This window comes from Mustela erminea, chromosome 6 (genome assembly GCF_009829155.1).
Source record: "Mustela erminea isolate mMusErm1 chromosome 6, mMusErm1.Pri, whole genome shotgun sequence".
NCBI classification, from domain to species: domain Eukaryota; kingdom Metazoa; phylum Chordata; class Mammalia; order Carnivora; family Mustelidae; genus Mustela; species Mustela erminea.
In genome coordinates, this window is record NC_045619.1 from 134731494 (window position 1) to 134752645 (window position 21152).

At 37.4% G+C, this 21152-nt stretch overlaps 1 protein-coding gene across 4 annotated transcripts in view; it reads left to right on the forward strand.

The window, feature by feature from the left end:
• The window catches only part of MTPAP (mitochondrial poly(A) polymerase), a 130219-nt gene that overhangs the window by 37123 nt on the left and 71944 nt on the right, over positions 1–21152 (forward strand). For 2 of the 4 annotated variants that reach the window (XR_004287202.1, XR_004287203.1), the window contains one exon: positions 1624–6658. The exons of the other annotated variants lie outside the window; for them this stretch is intronic. The gene's annotated coding sequence lies outside the window, so the exon portion shown is untranslated. Of the gene's footprint in view, positions 1–1623; positions 6659–21152 lie in introns of those variants that run through there. 4 annotated transcript variants of the gene reach the window in all.

Below are 21152 nucleotides of genomic sequence, written 5' to 3' on the forward strand. Positions count from 1 at the left end.
GCCCCGCATCGGGCTCTCTGCTCAGCAGGGAGCCTGCTTCCTTCTCTCTCTCTGCCTGCCTCTCTGCCTACTTGTGATCTCTCTCTCTGTCAAATAAATAAATAAAATCTTAAGCCGCTGCCTTCGGCTCAGGTCATGATCTCAGGGTCCTGGGATCGAGTCCCGCATCGGGTTCTCTGCTCCGCGGGGAGCCTGCTTCCTCCTCTCTCTCTCTCTGCCTGCCTCTCTGCCTCCTTGTGATCTCTCTGTGTCAAATGAATAAATAAAGTCTTTAAAAAAAAAAAAATCTTTTAAAAAAATAAAAGAAGTAACTACATTTGTATTAATGGTGAGCAGTAGCACTTCGCTTATCTTCTGTTAACCAGTAAGATGGGTTCAGATAAACAGTGTTCAGGTAACATTGATTGCACAGCTTCATCATCCTTTCTGGTCATAGGACAAGACCGGCCGTTGTTGTCGTCCCACCTGCTCATACTTGATCTTGATTGTGCACTGGGCTTTGTGTCCTGTGTCCTCCCCTCCAGTGCAGCTTGCATGAAGTTAAAATGATCTTCTTCCTTAAAATTGACTTAACCTCATACTTGGCCTTTTTCTGTGGTTCGTGCCATTATTCTCTGCCACCACAGGCCAAAGGCTGGGACCTTTTAGGCTCTGTTTTTTCCCCTTTGCTTGGTTAATCTTTTTCTGTTCCTGTTGCCATTAGCTTAATTCATGTCTCGATTATGTCTCCTAATTTAATGCAATAATCTGTTAGCTTGTTTTTTAACCTAATCATTTCCTTCTTCTGTCTATCCATTTGAACTGTTAATTTCAAATGAGTAGGATTTAAGAGAGACTTGTTATGATAAATGAATATTAAATTTTGGGTGTGTATTTGTTATGTTTCTGAGAATACCTTGGAATTGTACTTAAGGTCATTCTGAATATTCGTGCAAATTTTTGTACAGGTGTACAAAAAAAGATAGTGATTAAATGTTTTAATTAGGATTTTTTTCTGTAACATCCAAAAGATATTCTGTTTATAAGCTCCACTGATTTCTTAAAGTTTTCAGGCTTCTCTAATAATGACACTTAATCCCCAAATACTGGTTCAATAGGGTCATTCATTCAGTAACCATGTTTACTATGTACCAGATACCGTAAATCAAGACACCCTGCTTACTAAGAGATAAGAAAAGTTTGAATTACTGGAAAAAATGATTTTTGTTCTTGAATAGAAAGGCTTAGTATAAAGGTAACAGTTTTACTCATATTTATCAATTAATAATGATGCAATCAATTAAAATCCTATAAGGATTTTTAAATGTGAAAGTCATCAGAAGTGTCTCAAAGAATAATCATACAGGAATTGCTAGGAGAAATTTTTAATTTGGGAAATAACTTACTGCAGTATAAGACATAAGTAAGTGAAACACAGTGCTGCTGGTTTGTGATAGACAAGTCAGTGAAACAGCCCAGAAACAGATTCAGGATCTATGTGGGAATTCAGTAACCTAAGCACAGCATTTCAAATCAGTAAAAACATGGATTATTCGATAATTTGTGTTGGGACAGCTGATAGCTATTGGGGGAAAAGAAAAAAAAAAACCAGCTTGATCCCATTCTCACTCTTACAAATTCCAGATGAGTTGGGATTTAAATGTGGGGGTGGAAAAAGTGAAATCCTAAAGTCCTCAAAGAAACCGTGGACGAACATTATGAATGTGCAGCAGGGAAGTGTGTCTCTTCAAGTATGACACGCGCTGAGAAAAGAATACATTGATAAATGTGACTACTTCAAAATAGAAGCGGTGCCACGAAACAACCATAAACAAAATGAATTCTGGCAACTACTGAGAAAGGACTAATCTTTGTAATACATAAGATATACAAATCTATAAGTAATAGGCCAAAACAAAGACGCCACAGAAGCAACGAAAATGCACACATAAGTAGTAAAGAAGAAGTGTACTAAGAATTCCAGAAGACTTTATTGTGGAGAATTTTGAACAAAGTAAACTGAAAAGTACAATGAATTTGCATGAATCTGTCACTTATTTCAACACTTTTGGCAAATTGTGTTTAATTTATAACCCTGTTACATGCCCCTTTTGTATGAAGCAAATTTCAGTCATTCTACCATTTCATCTGTAAATCTGTATCTCCAGAAGATACTTTTTGTAACAAAACCACAAACCATTTTTAAATCTAAATGGAACAAGGAAAAACAATACTTCCTTAGTATCATCACATCCAATTAGTGTTCAGGTTGTCTTATAGATCTCGCAGTGGTTTTCCGGAAGGACATTCGTTTGAGTCAGGACCCAGTTGTTGTCCACTTACTCTGGTTGATGGGCCTGATTCTGGAGTCTCTTTTTAATCTTTAGATTTCCATTTCCTCTCCCTTTGTCCTTGCAAATTACTGAAGATAATGGTTTGTCTTAAGTTTACACAGCGTGGATTATGTGGATTTTGTCAGCACATATGATTATGTGCTGTGGGGTTGTTCAGCATGAACTTAATGACCTAAAAATAATTTTCACCAGTTTTAGAAAACTTCCAACCATATTTTATTCTGTATTTTCTATCCTTTTCTTCGTCTTCATTCTGGATATTTCTTTCTGAAAACGTGTTACAGTTTACTATTTTTTTTTTTTTCTTAAGCTGTGTCTAATTTTTAAAATCCTTTCGCTGAATTATCATCTTTAGTAGGTTTTGGTGTTTGGGTTTTTTTTTTTTTTTTTCTAATTCTAGAGTATCCACTTGGTACTTTAAAATTTTTTTTTCTAATTTTCTGAAAAAAATTTGTCTTGTCTGCTTTTCTTGTATTAAACACTCACTTTAAAGTCTGTGAGTGGTAATTGGATATCTGCTGCCCTGTGTTTCTCCGTCTTTCATGATGTGGATTTCTCTGCTTGTACACCTAGGTGTTATTTTGTGTGTTGACATTGTATGTGAAAGAACAGAGATTATTTCCCAGAGGTTAGTTTCATCCTTCAGAATTGATTTAGTTTTGCTTTCAGAAGGAGGTAGGGATACTTAAGATCTTGAATCTCCTTAGTCAAGAAAGGGCTTTGAGATTTTGAAGTTGGTTTCAGTTCCTGATTTTAGTTACTCTTTACTCTCAGAGCGTGTCCCCAATCCAAAGCCAGAGCAGCCTTTACCACTGTCCTTTGTCCTTGGTAAGCCCTGAACTTCAGTTTTTGTCCCCTTTCCTGTGAGTCTTTTGAAAGCTCTACTCAGCTTACCTCATCAGCAGATGCCCTTATGCGAATAGTAGCCCCAGATGCTGGGCTAACCTGTCTGTGTACGTTTACTTCTCTACTGTCCTGTAATTTTTCACTGCCTTCTTGGCATTCGGTGCTTTCAAGTAACTGCCCTCAGTTTTGCACACCTTTTTTAATGTTCAGAGTTGGTTTTATTACCTGGTGTGCCATTACATTGAATTCTTTGTGATTCCAGCTTCCCATCCCTCTGTGTGTGTGTGTGTGTTTTAACCTTATAGAAATGAAAAATACTATTCATTTCAAACGCTTCCTTGTAAAAAGCTTCCAAATGCTGTCTCACTTAACAACATGTGTTGAGCTGGGCTCTGGGTAACAGTGTGAACACCTGTCTGCAGTGAATGCCTAATTCACCAGTAAGGAAACAGGGCCCTGCAAATGCTGTTTCGTGCTGTGCTTCAGAAATTGCTTTTATTTCTGGTCTGTGATTATTTCTGGACTGTGATTTCCTCATACAGGATTTTGTACATGCCCGTTCAGAGTTTAAACTTACGCCATGTGTGAATGTGTGCAAAATGCCCAAATAAGAATGGGGAAAATATCTTTTTCCAACCGTCTTGAGACACCTCAGACAACTATGAAATATAATTTTTCTTCCAGTTTTCCAAAACATTTCTCTGGGTTGAGACCAAGAATGAGGCAATTTTGGCCATAATGCTTCTTAAAATTTTTATGATTTTATAAGAAGAAATTTTCTTTTGAACTTTGAGCCTATGTTATTATCATATCTTACATGTGAACATAAACATCTCAGTGCATCTTTACGTCAGTGAAATAATATAGGTGTTCTGTCTTATTATGAGTCAGTGCTCTCATGTTCAGCCATTTCATATTTGTTGTTTTTCAGCTGTCTTATCAGCCTGTGTTTGCGTAGGTAACAGAACCTGCAATTAAAAATAACCGTCATTATTTTGAGTTTTCATTATTTTTGGTTTTCAACTTGTGTTTGTGATCTGCTACATATATTCTAACATTACTGTATTGCCAGAGACATTCATACAGGTCTTTAAATATTGAATAAAACCGTTTTTGGTGAAAACTGAAATTATTTGATGTTTTTATCTTGATCGCTCTGCACAAAGACCGTACTTCAAACTTCCCCTTGATGCTTCAGGATGAAAGTCAGGTTAAGCAATATTTGAATTTAAATGTGGTTTAAATGTTTTTTAATTCTGAAGTCCTTTGTAGTTTTTATTTTCCAAGCAATATTAGCTGTATTTGATCTTCTAGATGAAGAAAGATTTGACTGGGATTAAATATGTGCAGTGCCATTTTGGAGTGAATTTTATTCATAGATTAATAAAATCTGTCCGGCGTGATTCAGGAGAAGGTATTTTAGGCCATTAAATTTAGTTACATAAGCTACAATCTGTTTTAAATTCTGTGCAACTAAAGTCTGGTTTGCTTTTTTTAAAAAAATGTTCATTACGCTGGGAAATGTGGAGTATTTGTTTTCCAAAACCATCAAAAGCATGCTCAGTCACTCATTTAGGAAAATTTGGAAGTACTAGTTTTAGCCTTTCAACTTAATGACAGTTACTATCATTGTCTAATTTTTTTTCTCTGTACTTAAAAGCCTTAAGAACATGCTGATGACTGATTTGACTACAAGCTTTTTTTAAAGTGCCTCTGTGGTTCAAATGCTGTTCTTTTTCAGACAGGAAGTAAACTATAAAGTAAAGGAATCTAGCACCCTACCTGACATATATTTGGTAATCAGTAAATTCCTCCTACCCCCTTTCGCAAACCTCCACCACGCACGCATTTTTAGCTCATGATTTTAAATGTGTTAAGATATAAAAACAGTACAAAGAAGAGTTTAAGAGCTCAGCTTCCATGTCAATCTTTAAATTTTTTTTTCTAAAACAAAGATTCAACACTAATACATGATGTTGTAGGCAGAATTCTGTTGTGGCTCCCAGGATTCCCAGGCCCTGGAGTATATACCCTGTAGAACCCTGTGTCCTTCTGTGTGATCAGACCTGTGACTGGGATGGAACCCTCACTCTCTTGGTTGGGTTGCATTAAACATTACAGGTGATGGTTGCATCATGCCTGTGATTATGTTATATGATCTAAGATCCTTTTGCTGACTGGGGAGAGATTCCTGCTGGCCTTGAAGAAGGAAGCTGTTGTGTTGTGGAGGGTCATGTGTCTGGGACTCAAGGATGACTTCTGAGAGCTGTAAGCTCTCCCCAGCCACCAACCAGCAAGAAATCAGGGACCTCAGTTCCAGACAAGAAAAGACTGTGAGATAATGAATGAGTAAGCTTCTAGGAGGACCCCCAAGCGTCAGGTGAGACCACATCCTAGCCAACACCTTGATTTTATTGAGCCTTCTGAGACCCTGAACAGAAGACCAGTTAAGACCACTTAAATCATCTCTGAACCCTGAGCCACAGAAACTGTGAGAAAATAAAGACATTGTTTTAAACTGCTAAATTACTGGTCATCTGTTAGATAGTAACAAAAGATTAATATATTTGGGAAAATCTCTCTCTCCTTTTCTTCTTCTTCTTTTTGTTTTGTTTTGTTTTGTTTTGTTTTGGTGAAAGTTAATTATCTTAACATTAGTATCTGTGTTCAGGATCAGCAGTGAAATGATGGAGACAGAATAGGTGGACTCCTTGGTAAACAAAGGTTACTAGATGTAGTAGACCAGACCGTGTAATGGCCCCAGCTGTGTCTACTTCTAATCTCCAGAAAGATTATGTTCCTTTACATGGTAAAAGGACTTTGCTGCTGTGGTTAAGTTAAAGGTCTTGAGATGGTAAGATTATTCTGGATTATCTGGGTGGGTCTAATGTGATCCAGGGTTGGCCCAATATAATCACTTACTAGAAGAAGAGAGAGGGAAGAAGATGTGATGATGCAGTCAGAGGCATTTGAAGATGATACGCTGCTGGCTTTGAAGATGGAGGAGGGGGCTGTGAGCCAAGGAGTGTAGGTACTTCTAGAAGCTGGAAAAGACAAGGAACCAGATTTTCTTCTAGAGCCTCCACAAGGAATACCGACCTGCCAACTTAAAGATTTATGATTGTGCTGCTTTAAGCCAGTAAGTTTGCAGTAATTTGTTTGGCAATAGGAAAATAATACACAAGATATCTGAGAAACACTTCTAAAGTGGGAGAAACCAGAACAATGATTTATCGAACATACTCCCATCCAAGAGGAGGGACACCTGAAAGATAGGAACTTTCCCTAACATGCTTGTAGAAACAAGCGAATGTATGCATCCCTGAAAGAACAGAATGACACATATACATATAAACACTCAAAGAAAACCTTAAAAATGGAAATACAATGGAATTTTAAAATTCAATATAAGGGTTGGTAGATGAAGTTAAAGAAATTGCCCAGAAAGAGTTAAAAAAAAAAAAAAAAAAAGGAGAAAACAAGGAAGAAAAGGTAAGAAAATTAAAGGAGCAAAAGCAGTAGGTCTGAAACCTGAAGAGTAGAACTTCCATTGAGAGGAAGGAAGAAACAGATGGAAAAAATTCATTAAGAATATTTGCCAAAGTTAAGGATATGAGTTTTCAGGTTGAAGGTGTTTGCTGAGTAACCAGCAAAACGGGTAAATGAACTTGTCCTAAGCCACATTATCATAAACTTTGATGGAAGCAATTAGAAAATTCTACAGGCCTCCAGAGAGAGAGGGAGTGAAGAAAAGGAAAGATCAGTATAAAAAACAATGTCTACCTACAAAGGAATATTATCAGGAGTAAGAATAGCTTTGATCTTTTTTTCTTTTATTCTTTTTTTCAAGATTTTATTTATTTGACAGAGATCAGAAGTAGGCAGAGAGACAGGTAGAGAGAGAGAGAGAGAGGAGGAAGCAGTTTCTCTCTGCTCTATGCGGGGCTCGATCCCAGGACCCTGAGATCATGACCTGAGCTGAAGGCAGAAGCTTTAACCCATTGAGCCACCCAGGCGCCCCATCTTTGATCTTTTTAACAGTAACAGAGAAACGAGGTAACAGCCAGTGCCTTCCAAGTTCTGATAGACAAGGAATTCTGACCCAAAATTCTGTGCCTCCGCAAGCTGTCATATAAATACTGTTGAGGTAATTTTACACAAGTGTCATTTCTCACAGTATCCTTGAAGGATGTCTTCTGTAACATCAGAGAGCAAACCAAGAAAGAGGAAGACAGGATTCAGAAAAAGAATCAAAAGAGGAGAAAAGTGAAGAGAATACCTAGAATGATTGTTGGGGGGGGGGGGGAGATCCAAGAAATGATCCAAAGCACAATCCTTAGAATTCTTTTCTGTCAATAAGTAATCAAGGTGAAATATTCATTTTTTTTTTAATTTGAAGCACAATTTCCATATAAACCACTGCGCACATCTTAAGTGTAAAATTTCGTTAAGTTTTGACATAGGCATGTACCCATTACCAAAATGAAGATACTGCATATATTTATCATTTCCAAAAGTTCCATGTTGCATTCGTGCATTCCCTTCTTCCTGTGTCTCCCCACCAACGCCTGTGTGTCATTCCCAAAGTGGTCTCCAGGCAGCAACTTCCTGCATTCTATCCTGTAGATATTTGCAAGTAGAAATTATATAAATGGGAAATTAAGTATGTACTCAGCTTTTGATCTGCACAATTTTTTTTTTGAGATTCATATTTTTGCTTTATTACCTGTTCAGTTTTTTTTTAAGTTGCTGAATAGTATTCCATTTTATAAACTAGTTGGGTCATTTCCAGCTTTGGACTATTGTAAATAAGGCTGCTATGAACATTATTTGAACATATGTTTTCTTTTCTCCTGGCCAAATGCCTGAGAGTAGAATTTCTGGGTCATATGGCCAATGTCTATTTGGCTTTGTAAGAAACTGACAAGTTATTTTCCAAAGCAGTTGTATATTACTTTCTCATTATATGTGTTGGTTCTACTTCCTCCCCATCCCCAACAACATTTAATATAGTCAGGCTTTCTAATTTTAGCCACATTAATGGTGATTCGGTCATCTGGTGCTAGTAGGATGGACCCCCAGCTAGTTTGGTTTGGATTTCAACACTGATGATGTCATACACAGACAGACCAAGGAAGAATGAAAAGGTTTATCACATAATAAGACTCTCTGAGTCTTCAGAGAGGGCAGGCTTCCTAAGCTGCTTTGAAATTAGCTTGAGATAACAAGAAAGGGAGAATGGCTTGGGGTTTTAGTGAGGTTAAGGGGTGAGGTTGGAGTGAACGTTTCTATAGATGGGCTATGGTTGTGTATTTTAAACTTCTCACTGGCACTAAGGCCGGGAACACCTGTATTGTTTGTGGTTTTGTTTTTAAACCCACTTTCCCAGTTGTGGGCAGAAAGGGAAGAGGAAAAGATGGGCTTGAAAACTTAGCAACCAAACATCAAAATTGGAGTCAAGTATTTTATTACAAATGATCACGTAGAATAAATAAAACCTTTAAAAAAGGCGGGGGGTGGGCACCTGGGTGGCTCAGTGGGTTAAAGCCTCTGCCTTCGGCTCAGGTCATGATCCCAGGTCCTGGGATGGAGCCCTGAATCAGGCTCTGCTCGGTACCAAGCCTGCTTCCCTTCCTCTCTCTCTGCCTGCCTCTCTGCCTACTTGTGATCTCTGTCTGTCAAATAAATAAAATCTTTAAAAACCAAACAAACAATTGATCATGTAGTAGGGTCTTATTTTGGTGTTCGTTTGTATTTTCCCAGTAACTAATGATGTTTAACATGAGCTTACATGACATATTTATATATTTATTTTTAAAATTCGGTGAGGAATTTGAATGTGCAATAGATTTTATGCTTGAAGTTGGACCCATAATCCCTGGTGAAGTTCCTTTAATATGACCTCTTTATTTTCTTCTTTTTAAACAGTTTTTTTTCCCCTTTGTAACTCGTTTTATTCCCTTCAGCTTTTTTGAGATATATTTGACAAATAGAATTTTATATATTTAAGGTATACAATCTGATGTTTTGATGAGCATGTGCATTGCAAAAAATCACCACAATCAAGCTAATTAACATACCCATCCCCTCACATAGTTACTATTTCCTCCCTCCCTTCCTTCCTTCTTCTTTCCATCCTTCTGTCTTTTCTTCCTTTCCATCCTTCCTTCCTTTTTTGTGGTGAGGATATTTAAGATCTACTGTTCCAGCAAATTTCAAGTATACCACTCAGTATTAATTATAGTATCACTGATGTACACTGTATCTTCAACACTTACTGACCTTGGATAACCGAAGCCTTGCACCCCTTGGCCATCTCCCCATTTGCTCCTCCCTCCAGCTCTTGAGAGCCACCATTCCACTCTGCTTCTGTGAGTGCGACTGTATGAGGTTTCACATATACGCGAGATCATGCAGTATGTGTCTTTCTGTCCGACTGACTCCATTAACGTAGTGTTCTCCATGTTCATCCATGCTATCACCAGTGACAGGGTTTCCTTTCTTTAAAGCTGAGTAATATCCCTGTGTGTCTGTATGCGTGTTTGAGTGTGTAAATGTACTTTCTTTATCCATTCATTCGTGGATGGACATTTAGGTTGTTTCTGTATCGAGGCAGTTGTGGATAGTGCCATGATGGATGTAAGAGCACAGATATCTCTTTAAGATACTGATTTCATTGTATTTGACTATATATCCAGAAGGGCATTGCTGGACCGCATGGTAATTCCATTTAATTTTTTGAGGACTCACCGTACTGGTTTACATAATGGCTGTATGAGTTTATATTCCCACCCGTGTACAGGGGATCCTCTTTCTCCACATCAACTCCAACACTTACTATGTTTTGTTGTTAATAGCCATTCTAACAGAGCCCTCCCAGACCTTCATTAATCTATGAATAGTTGTTAAATGATCATTTTTATGAAGAGTTTGGGTTGGAACTCCTAGTCTGCCATGTTGCTGATATCCTATTTATATCTTCTTTATTCTTATTCCTAAAAAATATATACTTTATGTATGTTTTATATATATTCTTTATTAAGGTGTTTGACCAAATATTTTACGATTAAAAAATTAAGTTCTTTATTTTTTAAAAATTGGTGTATAATTGACTTATAACAACATTATGTGAGTTTCAAGTGTACACACAATGATTTGATATTTGTATATATTGCTAAATGATCACTACAATAATTCTAGTCAACATCTGTCACCAAACATACAGTTTTTTTTTTCTGTGATGAGAACTTTTAAGATCTTCTCTTAGCAACCTTCAACCTTTTGTTTCTTATTACTGAGTTTTAAGTATTTTATTTTTGTATTCTGGGCATAAGTCCTTTATCAGATACCATGAGCTGCTGATATTTTCTCCCATTCTTTACTTTATGTTTACATTATTTCAACAATGGCAAGATCCCATTCTTTTTTTATGGCTGATATCCTGTGTGTGTGACACATACCTTTTCAATCCATTCGTCTGTTGTCCATCAACAGACGTCCATCATCAGATGGACACTGGGGTTGCTTCCGTATCTTGGCTATTGTCAATAATGCTGCAATAAACATAGGAGCGCTCATATCTTTTTGAGTTAGTGTTTTTGTTTTCTGTAGGTAAATATCCAGTAGAGGAATCACTGGATCATATGATAGTTCTATTTTTAATTTTTGAGGAAACTCCATACTATTTTCTATAGTGGTTGAACCAGTTTACAATTCTTACAACAGTGCACAAGGGTTTTTTCTACATCTTTACCAACACTAATCTCTTGTCTTCTTGATGAGAGCCATATTTAGAGGTGTGAGGTGAGCTCATTGTGGTTTGATTTTCATCACCCTAATGATTAGTGATGTTGAGCATTTTTCTGGTAGATATTGGCCATTTGGATGTCTTCTTTGGGAAAATGTATAATCAGTTCCTTTGCCCATCTTTTAAATTGTATTTTTTAATATTTTTGTTACTGAAGTATAAGAGTTCTTTATGAATTTTGGTTTTTAACCCCTTATCTGATACATGGTCAGCAAATATTTTCTTTCATTTTGTAGATTACTTTTCATTTTATAGATGATCTTGTTTGCAATGCAGAAGCTTTTATAAATTTGATGCAATCTCACTTAGTTAATTTTTTTTTTCTGTTCTTGTTGCCTCTGTTCTTGGTTTCTCGTCAAAAACTTATTGCCAAATCAGTGTCAAAGACCTTCTTCCTCACTTTTTCTTCTAGGAGTTTAGTTTTAAGTCTTATTTTTAAATCTTTGATTCATTCTGAATTAATTTTTATGAAAGATGATGGTGGGAGTCTACTTTCATTTTTCGTATGGGATTTTCCAGGTTTCCCAGCACAATTTGTGGAAGAAGCTATCCTTTCTTCATTAGTGTACTTGATTCCTTATCAATATTAGTTGACTCTACATGTAGGGCTTTAATTCTGGGCTCTCTATTTGATTCCGTTGGTCTGTATGGGTTTTTTTTTTTTTAATGCCAGAACCGTAATGTTTTAATTATTATAGCTTTATAGTACAGTTTGAAATCAGGAAGTGTGATGTTTCCAGGTATTGTTGTTGTTGTTTTCTTATGATTGTTTTTGCTCTTTGGGGTCTTTTGTGGTTCCGTATGAATTTTAGTGTTTTTTTTTTTTTTTTTCCTCTCTGTGAAAATTGCTATTGGGGTTTTTATAGGGATTGTACTGAATCTATATTGGCTCTGGCTGGAATGGACACTTTAACAATATTAATTTTTCCAGTCCATGAACACCGGATGTCCTTACATTTGTTTTGTCTTCTTTAGTTTCTTTCAGTAAAGTGTTACAGATACGTCACTTCCACGAATAAATTTATTCCTAGGTATTTTATTGTTTTGATTCTGTTGCTCATGGAATATCTTTTTCTAATTTTTCACTTTGAGTCTAAATGCATCCTTAATTCTGAAGTGGGTCTCTTACAGCTGGTACTAGATAGTTGGGTCTTATTTTCTTAAAACACATCCCAGCCACTTTATGTCTTTTAATTAGTGAATTCAGTCCATTTAAATTTAGAGTAATTATTGATATATAAGTACTTACTAATGCCATTTTAATAACTACTTTCATTTTTTGGTTACCATGGAATTTACATAAAACATTTTATAGATAAGACTGATAACATTTTAGATGGAAAACAACTTATCTTCAATCACCTTTAAAGGCTTCAGCATTTTACTCTTTGTGTTTGTATTAATGATGTCACTATTTACTTATTTATGTCACTATGTTGTGTTTTTGTTAATTTATATAGTTAGTTTTACTACTATTTTCCTTTAATATTTAAACTACAGTTGAGTGGTCAATACACTATCCTAATAAAGAGTTGCATTTTTCTAAGTCTGACTGTATATCTTTCACCTTTACCAGTGCATTGTGTACTTTTATGTTTTCTCTGTGTTGTTGCAAATAAATTTTATTGTTTTTTCATGGATGAGTAACATTGCATTGTATATATATACACCACATCTTCTTTACCATTCATCTATGGATGAATGAGTTACTTCTATAATTTGGCTATTGTAAATAATGCTACATAGGAGTGCATGTATCTTGAAACTTCTGGATCATGTGGCATTTCTGTTTTTAATTATTTGAGGAATCTTCGTACTGTTTCCCAGAGTGGCTGCTCCAGTTTGCATTTCCAACAATAGTGCACAAGTGTTCCTTTTTCTCCACATTCTTTCCAGTGCTTATTGTTTCTTGTGTTCTAGAGATTAGCCATTCTGGCAGGTATGAGGTGATAGCTCATTACGGTTTTGATTTGCATTTCTCTGGTTATGGATGTCAAACATCTTTTCATGTGGCTGTTGGCCATCCGGTTTTCTTCTTTGGAGAAATGCCTGTTCATGTCTTCTGCCTATTTTTAAATTCAGTTATTTGTTTTTTTTGGTATTGAGTTTTATAGATTCTTTATGTATTATGGATGCTAACCTTTTATCAGATATGACTTTTGCAAATATTTTCTCCCATTAAGTAGGTTGTCTTTTAGTTTTGATGATTGTTTCCTTTACTTTGCAGAAGCTTATCTTTATATAGTCCCAATAGTTTATTTTTACTTTTTTTTCCCTTGCCTCTGGAAACGTATCTAGAAAAATGTTGCTACAGCTGGTGTCTGAGAGATTACTGACTGTGCCCTCTTTGAGGAGTTTTATGTTTTCAGGTCTCACATCTAGGTATTTAATCAATATGTATTTTATTTCTGTGTACGTGTAAGAAAGGGTCCCGTTTCATTCTATTGCACATCGCTCTCTAGTTCTCCAACAGCATTTTTTGAAGAGACTGTCTTTCCCATTTTATGTTCTTGCCTGTTTTATCAAAGAACAGTTGGCCATATAATCATGGGTTTATTTCTGGGCTCTCTATTCTGTTGCTTTGAGATACATGTTTGTTTTTGTGCCAGTACCATACTGTTTTGATTACTGCAGCTTTGTAATGTATCTCAATATCCAGGTTGTTCCTGGTGAATGATTTTTACAATGTGTTCTTAGACTTGGTTTGCTAATATTTTGTGAGGACTTTTGCATCTATGTTCAACAGAGATATTGGCCTGTACAGTTTTTTGTTTTGTTTTGTTTTATAGTGTTTTTATCTGATTTTGATATCAGCCAACTTCTAGAATGAATGTGAAAGCTTTCCTTCCTCTGCTATTTTTTGAAATAGTTTGAGAAGACTAGGTATTAACTCTTCTTTAAATGTTTGGTAAAATTCAGCTGTGAAGCCGTCTGGTCTTGGACTTTTGTTTATTGTGAGTTTTCTGATTATTGACTTAATTTCATTGCTCGTAATTGGTCTGTTCAAATTTTCTAATTCTTCCTGATTCAGTTTTGGGAGGTTATATGTTTCTAGGAACTTATCTGTTTTTTCTAGTTTGTCCAATTTTTTGCCATATAATTTTTCATAATATTCTCTTACAATCCTTTTTATTTCTTTGGTGTTGGTTGTTATTTCTTCTCCTTCATTTCTGATTTTATTTGAGTCTCTCTCTCTCTCATTTTGATGAGTCTGACTAAATATTTATAAATTTTATTGATCTCTTTAAAGAACCAGTTCCTCATTCCATTGATCTGCTCTACTGTTTGTTTTCATTTTTATTTCATTTATTTCTACTCTAATCTTTATTATTTTCTTCTACTCGTTTTGGGATTTGTTTGTTCCTCTTTTCGTAGCTCCCTTGGGCATAAGGTTAGGTTGTTTATTGGACATTTTTCTTGCTTCTAGAGGTAGGCCTGTATTGCCATGAGATTCCTTCTTAGAACTAAAGCTTTTGTTGCATCCCAAAGATTATGGACTGTTGTGTTTTTCATTTTCTCCATGTATTTTTAGATTTCCTCTTCCATTCTTGGTAGAACCATTCATTGTTTAGTAGCATGTTATTTAACCTTCATATATTTATATTCTTCTGATATTTCTCCTTGTGGTTGATTTGTAGCTTCATAGGGTTGTGGTCAGAAAAGATGCATGGTAATAACTAAGATCTTTTTTGAATTTTTTAAGTCTTGTTTTGTGGCCCATTATGTGATCCATTCTGGAGAGTGTTCCTTGTGTCCTTGAGAAGAGTTTGTGTACTGCTGTTTTAGGATGGAATGTTCTGAATATGTCTGTTAAATCCATCTGGTCTAAATGTGTTATTCAAATTCACTTTTTCCTTGTTGATTTTCTGTTTGGATGATCTATCTATTGATGTAAATAGGATGTTACAGTTCCCTATTATTATTGTATTACTATTGATTACTTCCTTTGTGTTTGTTATTAGCTGCTTTATGTATTTGGGTGCTCCCCCATCGGGTGAGTAAATATTTACAGTTGTTATATCTTCTTGTTGGATTGTTCTCTTTATGATAATATACTGTCCTTCTTTGTCTCTTGTTACTGTGTGTTTAAAGTCTGTTTTGTCTGATGTAAGTATTGCTACCCTGGCATTCTTTTCACTTCCATTTGCATGGTAAGTGCTTTTCTGTCCCTTCACTTTAAATCTGCACGTGTCTAGGGGCCCCTGGGTGGCTCAGTGCATTAAAGCCTCTGCCTTTGCTTCAGGTCCTAATCCTAGGGCCCTGGGATCAAGCCCTGCATTGGGCTCTCTGCTCAGCAGGGAGCCTGCTTCCTCCCCCTCTCTGCCTGCCTCTCTGCCTACTTGTGATCTCTGTGTGTCAAATAAATAAATAAAATCTTTTAAAAAAATCTGCATGCGTCTATAGTTTCTGAAATGAGTCTCTTGTAGGCAGCATATAGATGGGTCTTGCTTTTGTATCCATTCAGTCACCTTATATGTTGTTATGGGAGCATTTAGTTCATTTACATTCAAAATAATTTTTGATAGGCATATACTCATTGCCATTTTGTTACTTGTTTAATGGTTGGTTTTGTATTTTTTCTCTCCTTTATTCTCTTGCTTTCTTCTGTCACAGTTTGCTGGCTTTCTTTAGTGATACAGTTAGATTCCTTTCTCTTTATTTTTTGCATATCTAGTACCAGTTTTTGATTTGTAGTTATCATTAGGGTTATATTTATCATCTTCTGCATATAACTGTCTATATTGAGTTGATGGTTGCTTAAGTTCAAACCTGTTCTTTACTCCTCTCCCCCACATTTTAGGTATGTGGGGTCATATTTTACATCTTTTTGTTTTGTGAATCCCTTGACTGATTTTTATAGATATACTTACTTTTTTTTTTTTAACTGCTTTTTATTGCTTTTGTGCTTTCTACTTTTCTTAATCCTACTTATGGTCTTTCCTTTCCATTCAAAGAGTTCCCATCAACATTTCTTATAGGGCTGGGTTAGTGATGATGAACTCCTTTAACTTTTACTTGTCTAGGAAACTCTTTTATCTTTCCTTTTATTCTGAATGATACCTTTACTGGTTAGAGTGTTCTTGGCTTCAGGTTTTTCTGTTTAGCATTTTAAATATATTATGGCACTCCCTCTGGCCTGCAAAATTTCAGCTAAAAAATCAGCTGATAGCATCATGGGGTTTCCCTTCTATGAAACTGTTTTCTTTCCTCTTGCTGCTTTTAAAATTCTCTGTCACTACTTTTTGACATTTTAATTGCTGTGTCTTAGTGTGGATTTTATTGGAGGCTCTCTGTGCCTCCCGTATCTGGATTTCCTGGTTTCCTTCCCTGGTTTAGGGAAATTGTCAGTTATTATTTTTTCAAATAAATTGTGTGTCCCCTTTTCTGTCTCTTCTCCTTCTGGGACCTCTGTAATGTAAATGTTATTATGTTTGATGGTGTCACAAAGTTCCCTTAGTCTGTTTTCATTTTTTATTATTACTTTTTCTCTCTATTGCTCAGCTTGATTGCTTTCCATTACTCTGTCCTCCAGGTTCACTGATTGGTTCTTCTCCTTTCTTTAGTCTACTATTTATTTCGTCTAATGTATTTTTAATTTTAGTTACTAAGTTCTTCATCTTTGATTCTTTTTAATGTTTTCTGTCTCTTTGTGGAGGGTTCACTGAGGTCTTCACTCTTTTCTCAAGCCCAGTAAGTATCTTTATGACTATTACTTTAAATTCTCTATCGAACATATTATTATCTCCATTTCATTAGCTTTTTTGCTGTGATTTTGTCCTGTTTTTTCATTTGGGGTATATTCCTTTGTCTCCTCATTCACTCTAAATCTCTGTGTGTGTTTCTATGTGTTAGGAAAGTCAGTGAGGTCTCCTACTCTTCAAAGTAGTGGCATTATGAAGAGTTCCTATAGTGCCCTACAGTGGAATGTCCCCTTCTCCAGAACTGGTGTTTGAGGGCTGTGTCCTGTGTGTGTAGCCTGTGCCCAGTGTGTGGCTGAGCTGCATTTGCCTTCAGTTCAGTCATCTGCAATGGCTCTCTTTGCCTTTTGTGGACAGTGTTTGGTCCCTATGTCATTAGCAGGTCAGTTTGGAGCCACCTTGCGCTTGAGTTGTATCAGACTAGGCATTTGCCAGTGTTGCGGTAGCGCTGATCTGCAAGGCACGTTCCCTGTGTTGTCCCTTGAGAAGCTTTTGTTGCTGGGCAGGTCCTGCAGTCAGACCGCTGTTTGCCCACTGCTGGGGCCAAAGTTAGATGGTGCCTCATTATCCTCCCCTCTCCCCAGGGCAGGAATCAATTTGGAGTGGTGCTAACTCCTGTCAGGGCTGCTTGTGCACTGCCAGCCTTGTGGCACTGCTTTAGATGGGCTCCAGCCAAAGGCATATTGGAGGGGAGCAGGTCTGCAAGAGAATGTGGGGGCGGGGGGTGCTGTGCCAGCAAGCTGCGCACTGGTGCATTGTGGGAGCGGACCTGTAGCCTCGGGCTGAGGCGGAAGGGCTGGAGGGGGCAGATTTGCAGAAGCGTGGGTGGGTGGGCTGTACTATTGGCGGGGCAGGTGGAGGTGTTCCCTGTGTCTAGGATGGGGCGGGGTGGAGGAACGAAGTGACCCCCACCAGCTGTTTTGTTCTTGAAGAAGTCTCCCAGAGACCCCTGCCCTCCAGCGCGCAGTCTAAGATTAGTAAATAAATCTTCCCAGTTACCACAGGCGCTTTCCAAACCGCTGCCTCTAGTGCTGATCTCCGTGGGGGCTGTTCGTCGTGCTCCCTTCAAGGGCATGGACTCTGACTTCCCAGCTCTCTCCCAGCTGAACCCTCTGATTTTTTTTCAAAGTCCCAGGTGTGAAGCTTCACTGATTATTAGACCCCTTAGGTTTTCAAAGCAGATGTTATGGGGATTCGTCTTCCTCCTGCGGGTCCCCTGGGGGTTGCCCCTCTCGGCTCTCTGAGACGGCCGCATCCGTCCTTCCCGCCGACAGTCCCCTGGTCTGTTCCGCTCGCACCACATCTCCTCCTTTCCTACCCTCGAAGATGTGGCCTAGTCTCTGCTGTGGAGAATCGGCTCTGCCAGTCTTTGGGCTCTTTTCTGGGTTCTTTACACTGATGTGGGAGGAGGTGAGCTCTGCATGCTCCTACTCAGCCATCTTCCTCGGAAGTCACTCAGCTGTTAGTTCTTTAAATGGACCCTCCGCCCACTTCCCCTTTCTCCTCCTTCTGGAACCCAAATTCTTATTATTTTGTCTTTCTGGTGGGCTCCCATAGCTCTCGTGGGCTTTCTTTGCTCTTAAAATCTTAGTCCCGTTTTTTCTTCTATTTGTGTTATTTCAAAATTCCCATTCTCCAAGCCGTTTATGTTTTTCTTCCTTCTGGTCTGCCCTGCTACAGGCACTTGGTGTTACATTTGTCGTTTCACTCATTACCTTCTTCAGCTACAGATTCGTTGTTTGGTTCTCTCAAATAATTTCAGTATCTTTGTTTAAGAACTCATTTTGTTAATATACTTCATTCCTGATTTCATTGAATTGTCCTTTGGAGTTTTCTTGTAGCTTGTTGAGTGTCTTCGTAACAACCTTTAAAGGTAATTCAGGTTATTTAATCGTTTCTTTTAAAAAAAATTTTTTAAATTTTAATTCCAGTGTAGCTAGCATACAATGTTGTATTAGTTTCCGGTGTACTATATAGTGATTCAACACTTCATACATCACCCAGTGCCCATCACCTATTTCACCCATGCCTGCTACCTACCTCCTCTTTAATATTTTCTAATAGTCACTTTAAAAAGATAAGAGAAGGGATGCCTGGATGCCTTAGACAGCTAAGCCGCTGCCTTCAGCTCTGGTCATGATCCCAGGGTCCCAGGACTGAGTCCCACATCCGGCTCCTTGCTCAGTGGGGAGTCTGCTTCTCTCTCTGCCTCTGCCTCTTCCAGTCTGCCTGCTTGTGCGTGCTCTCTCTCTCTCTCTTCTGTGTCTGGCAAATAAATAAATAAAATCTTTTAAAAAAAAAAGATGAGAGAAATAAGTGAAATTAGTTTTAATAATATATTCATATGCATATTTTAAAGATAATTCATTTTTTAATTTCATTTTTACATAGCTATGCATTACATACATTGTAGGTGCTGGGTGATGTAATGGTGATAAAAGTAACATGGCTTCTGCTGTCAAAGAACTTAGAGTTTTGGGGGAGAAGATAGACATTAGTTGAAGATCTACAACAGAAAAAAGTCCAAATATTTAAGTGGAAGAATTTCATTCAAAACCATAACAACTATTTTGAATTTTTTATCAGTTAGATCACAATATTTTATGTCACTGAATTTGTTTGCTTAAGAATTATCATTTCTTTTGTGATGCCATATTACCTTGATTTTTCATATTCTTTGTTGTTATGTGCTTATGCTTTTGCACTGGAAGTAGCAGACACCTTTAACTCTTTGCCCTTATCCTTCAGCAGATGGAGTGTTATGTTCTATGGTGTTGTTATTATCTAAGGGTTTTTTGTTTTTGTTTTTTTTCTTCTCTGTCTCTGTGAAAGTTGATCTGTCTCACTTTTCTTGTTCCCTCTTGTGGATGAATTTTTAAACTTGTATGTCTACTCTGATTCTTATAATTCACCCTGCTGGATATTGGAAGCCTTTCTTTCTTCCCATCAAGTGGCCCCACAGTTGAAGTTTGTGGTCTGCCCCTTGCCCACAGCCTTGGCCTTTTTCCTTAGCCAACTCCTTGTGTGCTGGACCTTGTTCTCCCAGGTGCATGCCTAATCATACACAAAGATCTGGTAGCAGAGTTGGGGGGGAGGTGTGGGTTTAGCACTTCATGCATTGGGGTGCCCCTGGACCTAATAGAGAGATCTCCAGGGGTGGTACTCTGAGAGGCATGTGGGTGGACTTTCTACTGAGCACAAACTAGTATTGTTTGAAATTCCTATCTGCCTCTTTCTCATTATGCTCCCTTCCCCCATTGCAGAGCTCCAACCACAGTACTGCAGGTATTGATGGGGAGAAATATATCTCCCAAATGGTATATTTCAGCTGTCACTCACCACTTTCCTATTTCCCTGTGGGAGAGTTGGCTTCCTGTTAGTTCAGTCTGTGTCAGTGTTTCCTTGAGAGAGGCGCGGCACTGGGAAAGTTTCTCTTACTATCTCCACTGCAACCAAATTGGCATCTCTTCTCTTTCCTTTTTTCTTTTCCTTTTTTCTCTTCTCTTTTCTTTTTTTTCCCCAGTGGTGTCCTGGAATCTCCCTTCAGGAAGTCCAGCCTCCCTTTGGGAAGTCCACTACTTCTGCAGATTCTCTCTCATGCATCAGTCCCTGTCCAGGATGGCACTCACCTGATTTTTGTCCTGACAGCAGTTATAGGGCTCTAGGCAATCTCACTGGCTCTATGGTTCTGCAGCCCTTACAGAGTTCTGTCTGCATCTTACAGGCTGGGCTGTACTCAGGGGCAAGATTCCTAAAGAGCCTCTTGGGGTAAAGTACCCAGTCCAAAAATAACCACAAAAGTACTTTCGTTAGTGTATGGATGTTTAATCGTTTTACTAAAAAGGGTGATAAAAAGCAGGAACATATCCTACCATGTTGTTGACATCACTCCCTATACTATGTAACAATATCTTTTGAAGAGCAGAAGTTTTAAATTTGATAAAGTCCAATATACAAATATTTCCTTATGGATCATGCTTTTGGAGGCACAGGTAAATAATCTTTGCTTCATCCACGGAAATAGATTTTTCTCATTTGTTTTCTTTTAACTGTTTTGTTATTTTACATTTTAAATTTAGTTTATCTTTAATTTTGACTTAATTTTTATATATGGTATAGAGTATGCATTGAAATTCATTGTTTCGCATACAGATATCCATCAAATTGATTTTGTATCTTTGTCAAAAATCAGTTGTCTCTGAGTGACATTACTCCTGATCAGCAATCATTAAAATGTTTTAGTAGGGAACTCCAAAATTCCATCCCTTTCCTGAAACAGTGATTAAGCTAGAGACAATTTTCAGAATCAATATTTCTGGAAATTTGCAATCTAACAAACACTTTATACAATGTACTGAAGGATACATAATAAAGAAGGAAGCTGATGAATTTCAGTAAGAGAACTCTGTGACATTTTCACTCACCTGCTTACTATTCCCTAGTCTTCAGCTTGACAGTGGCTATGAA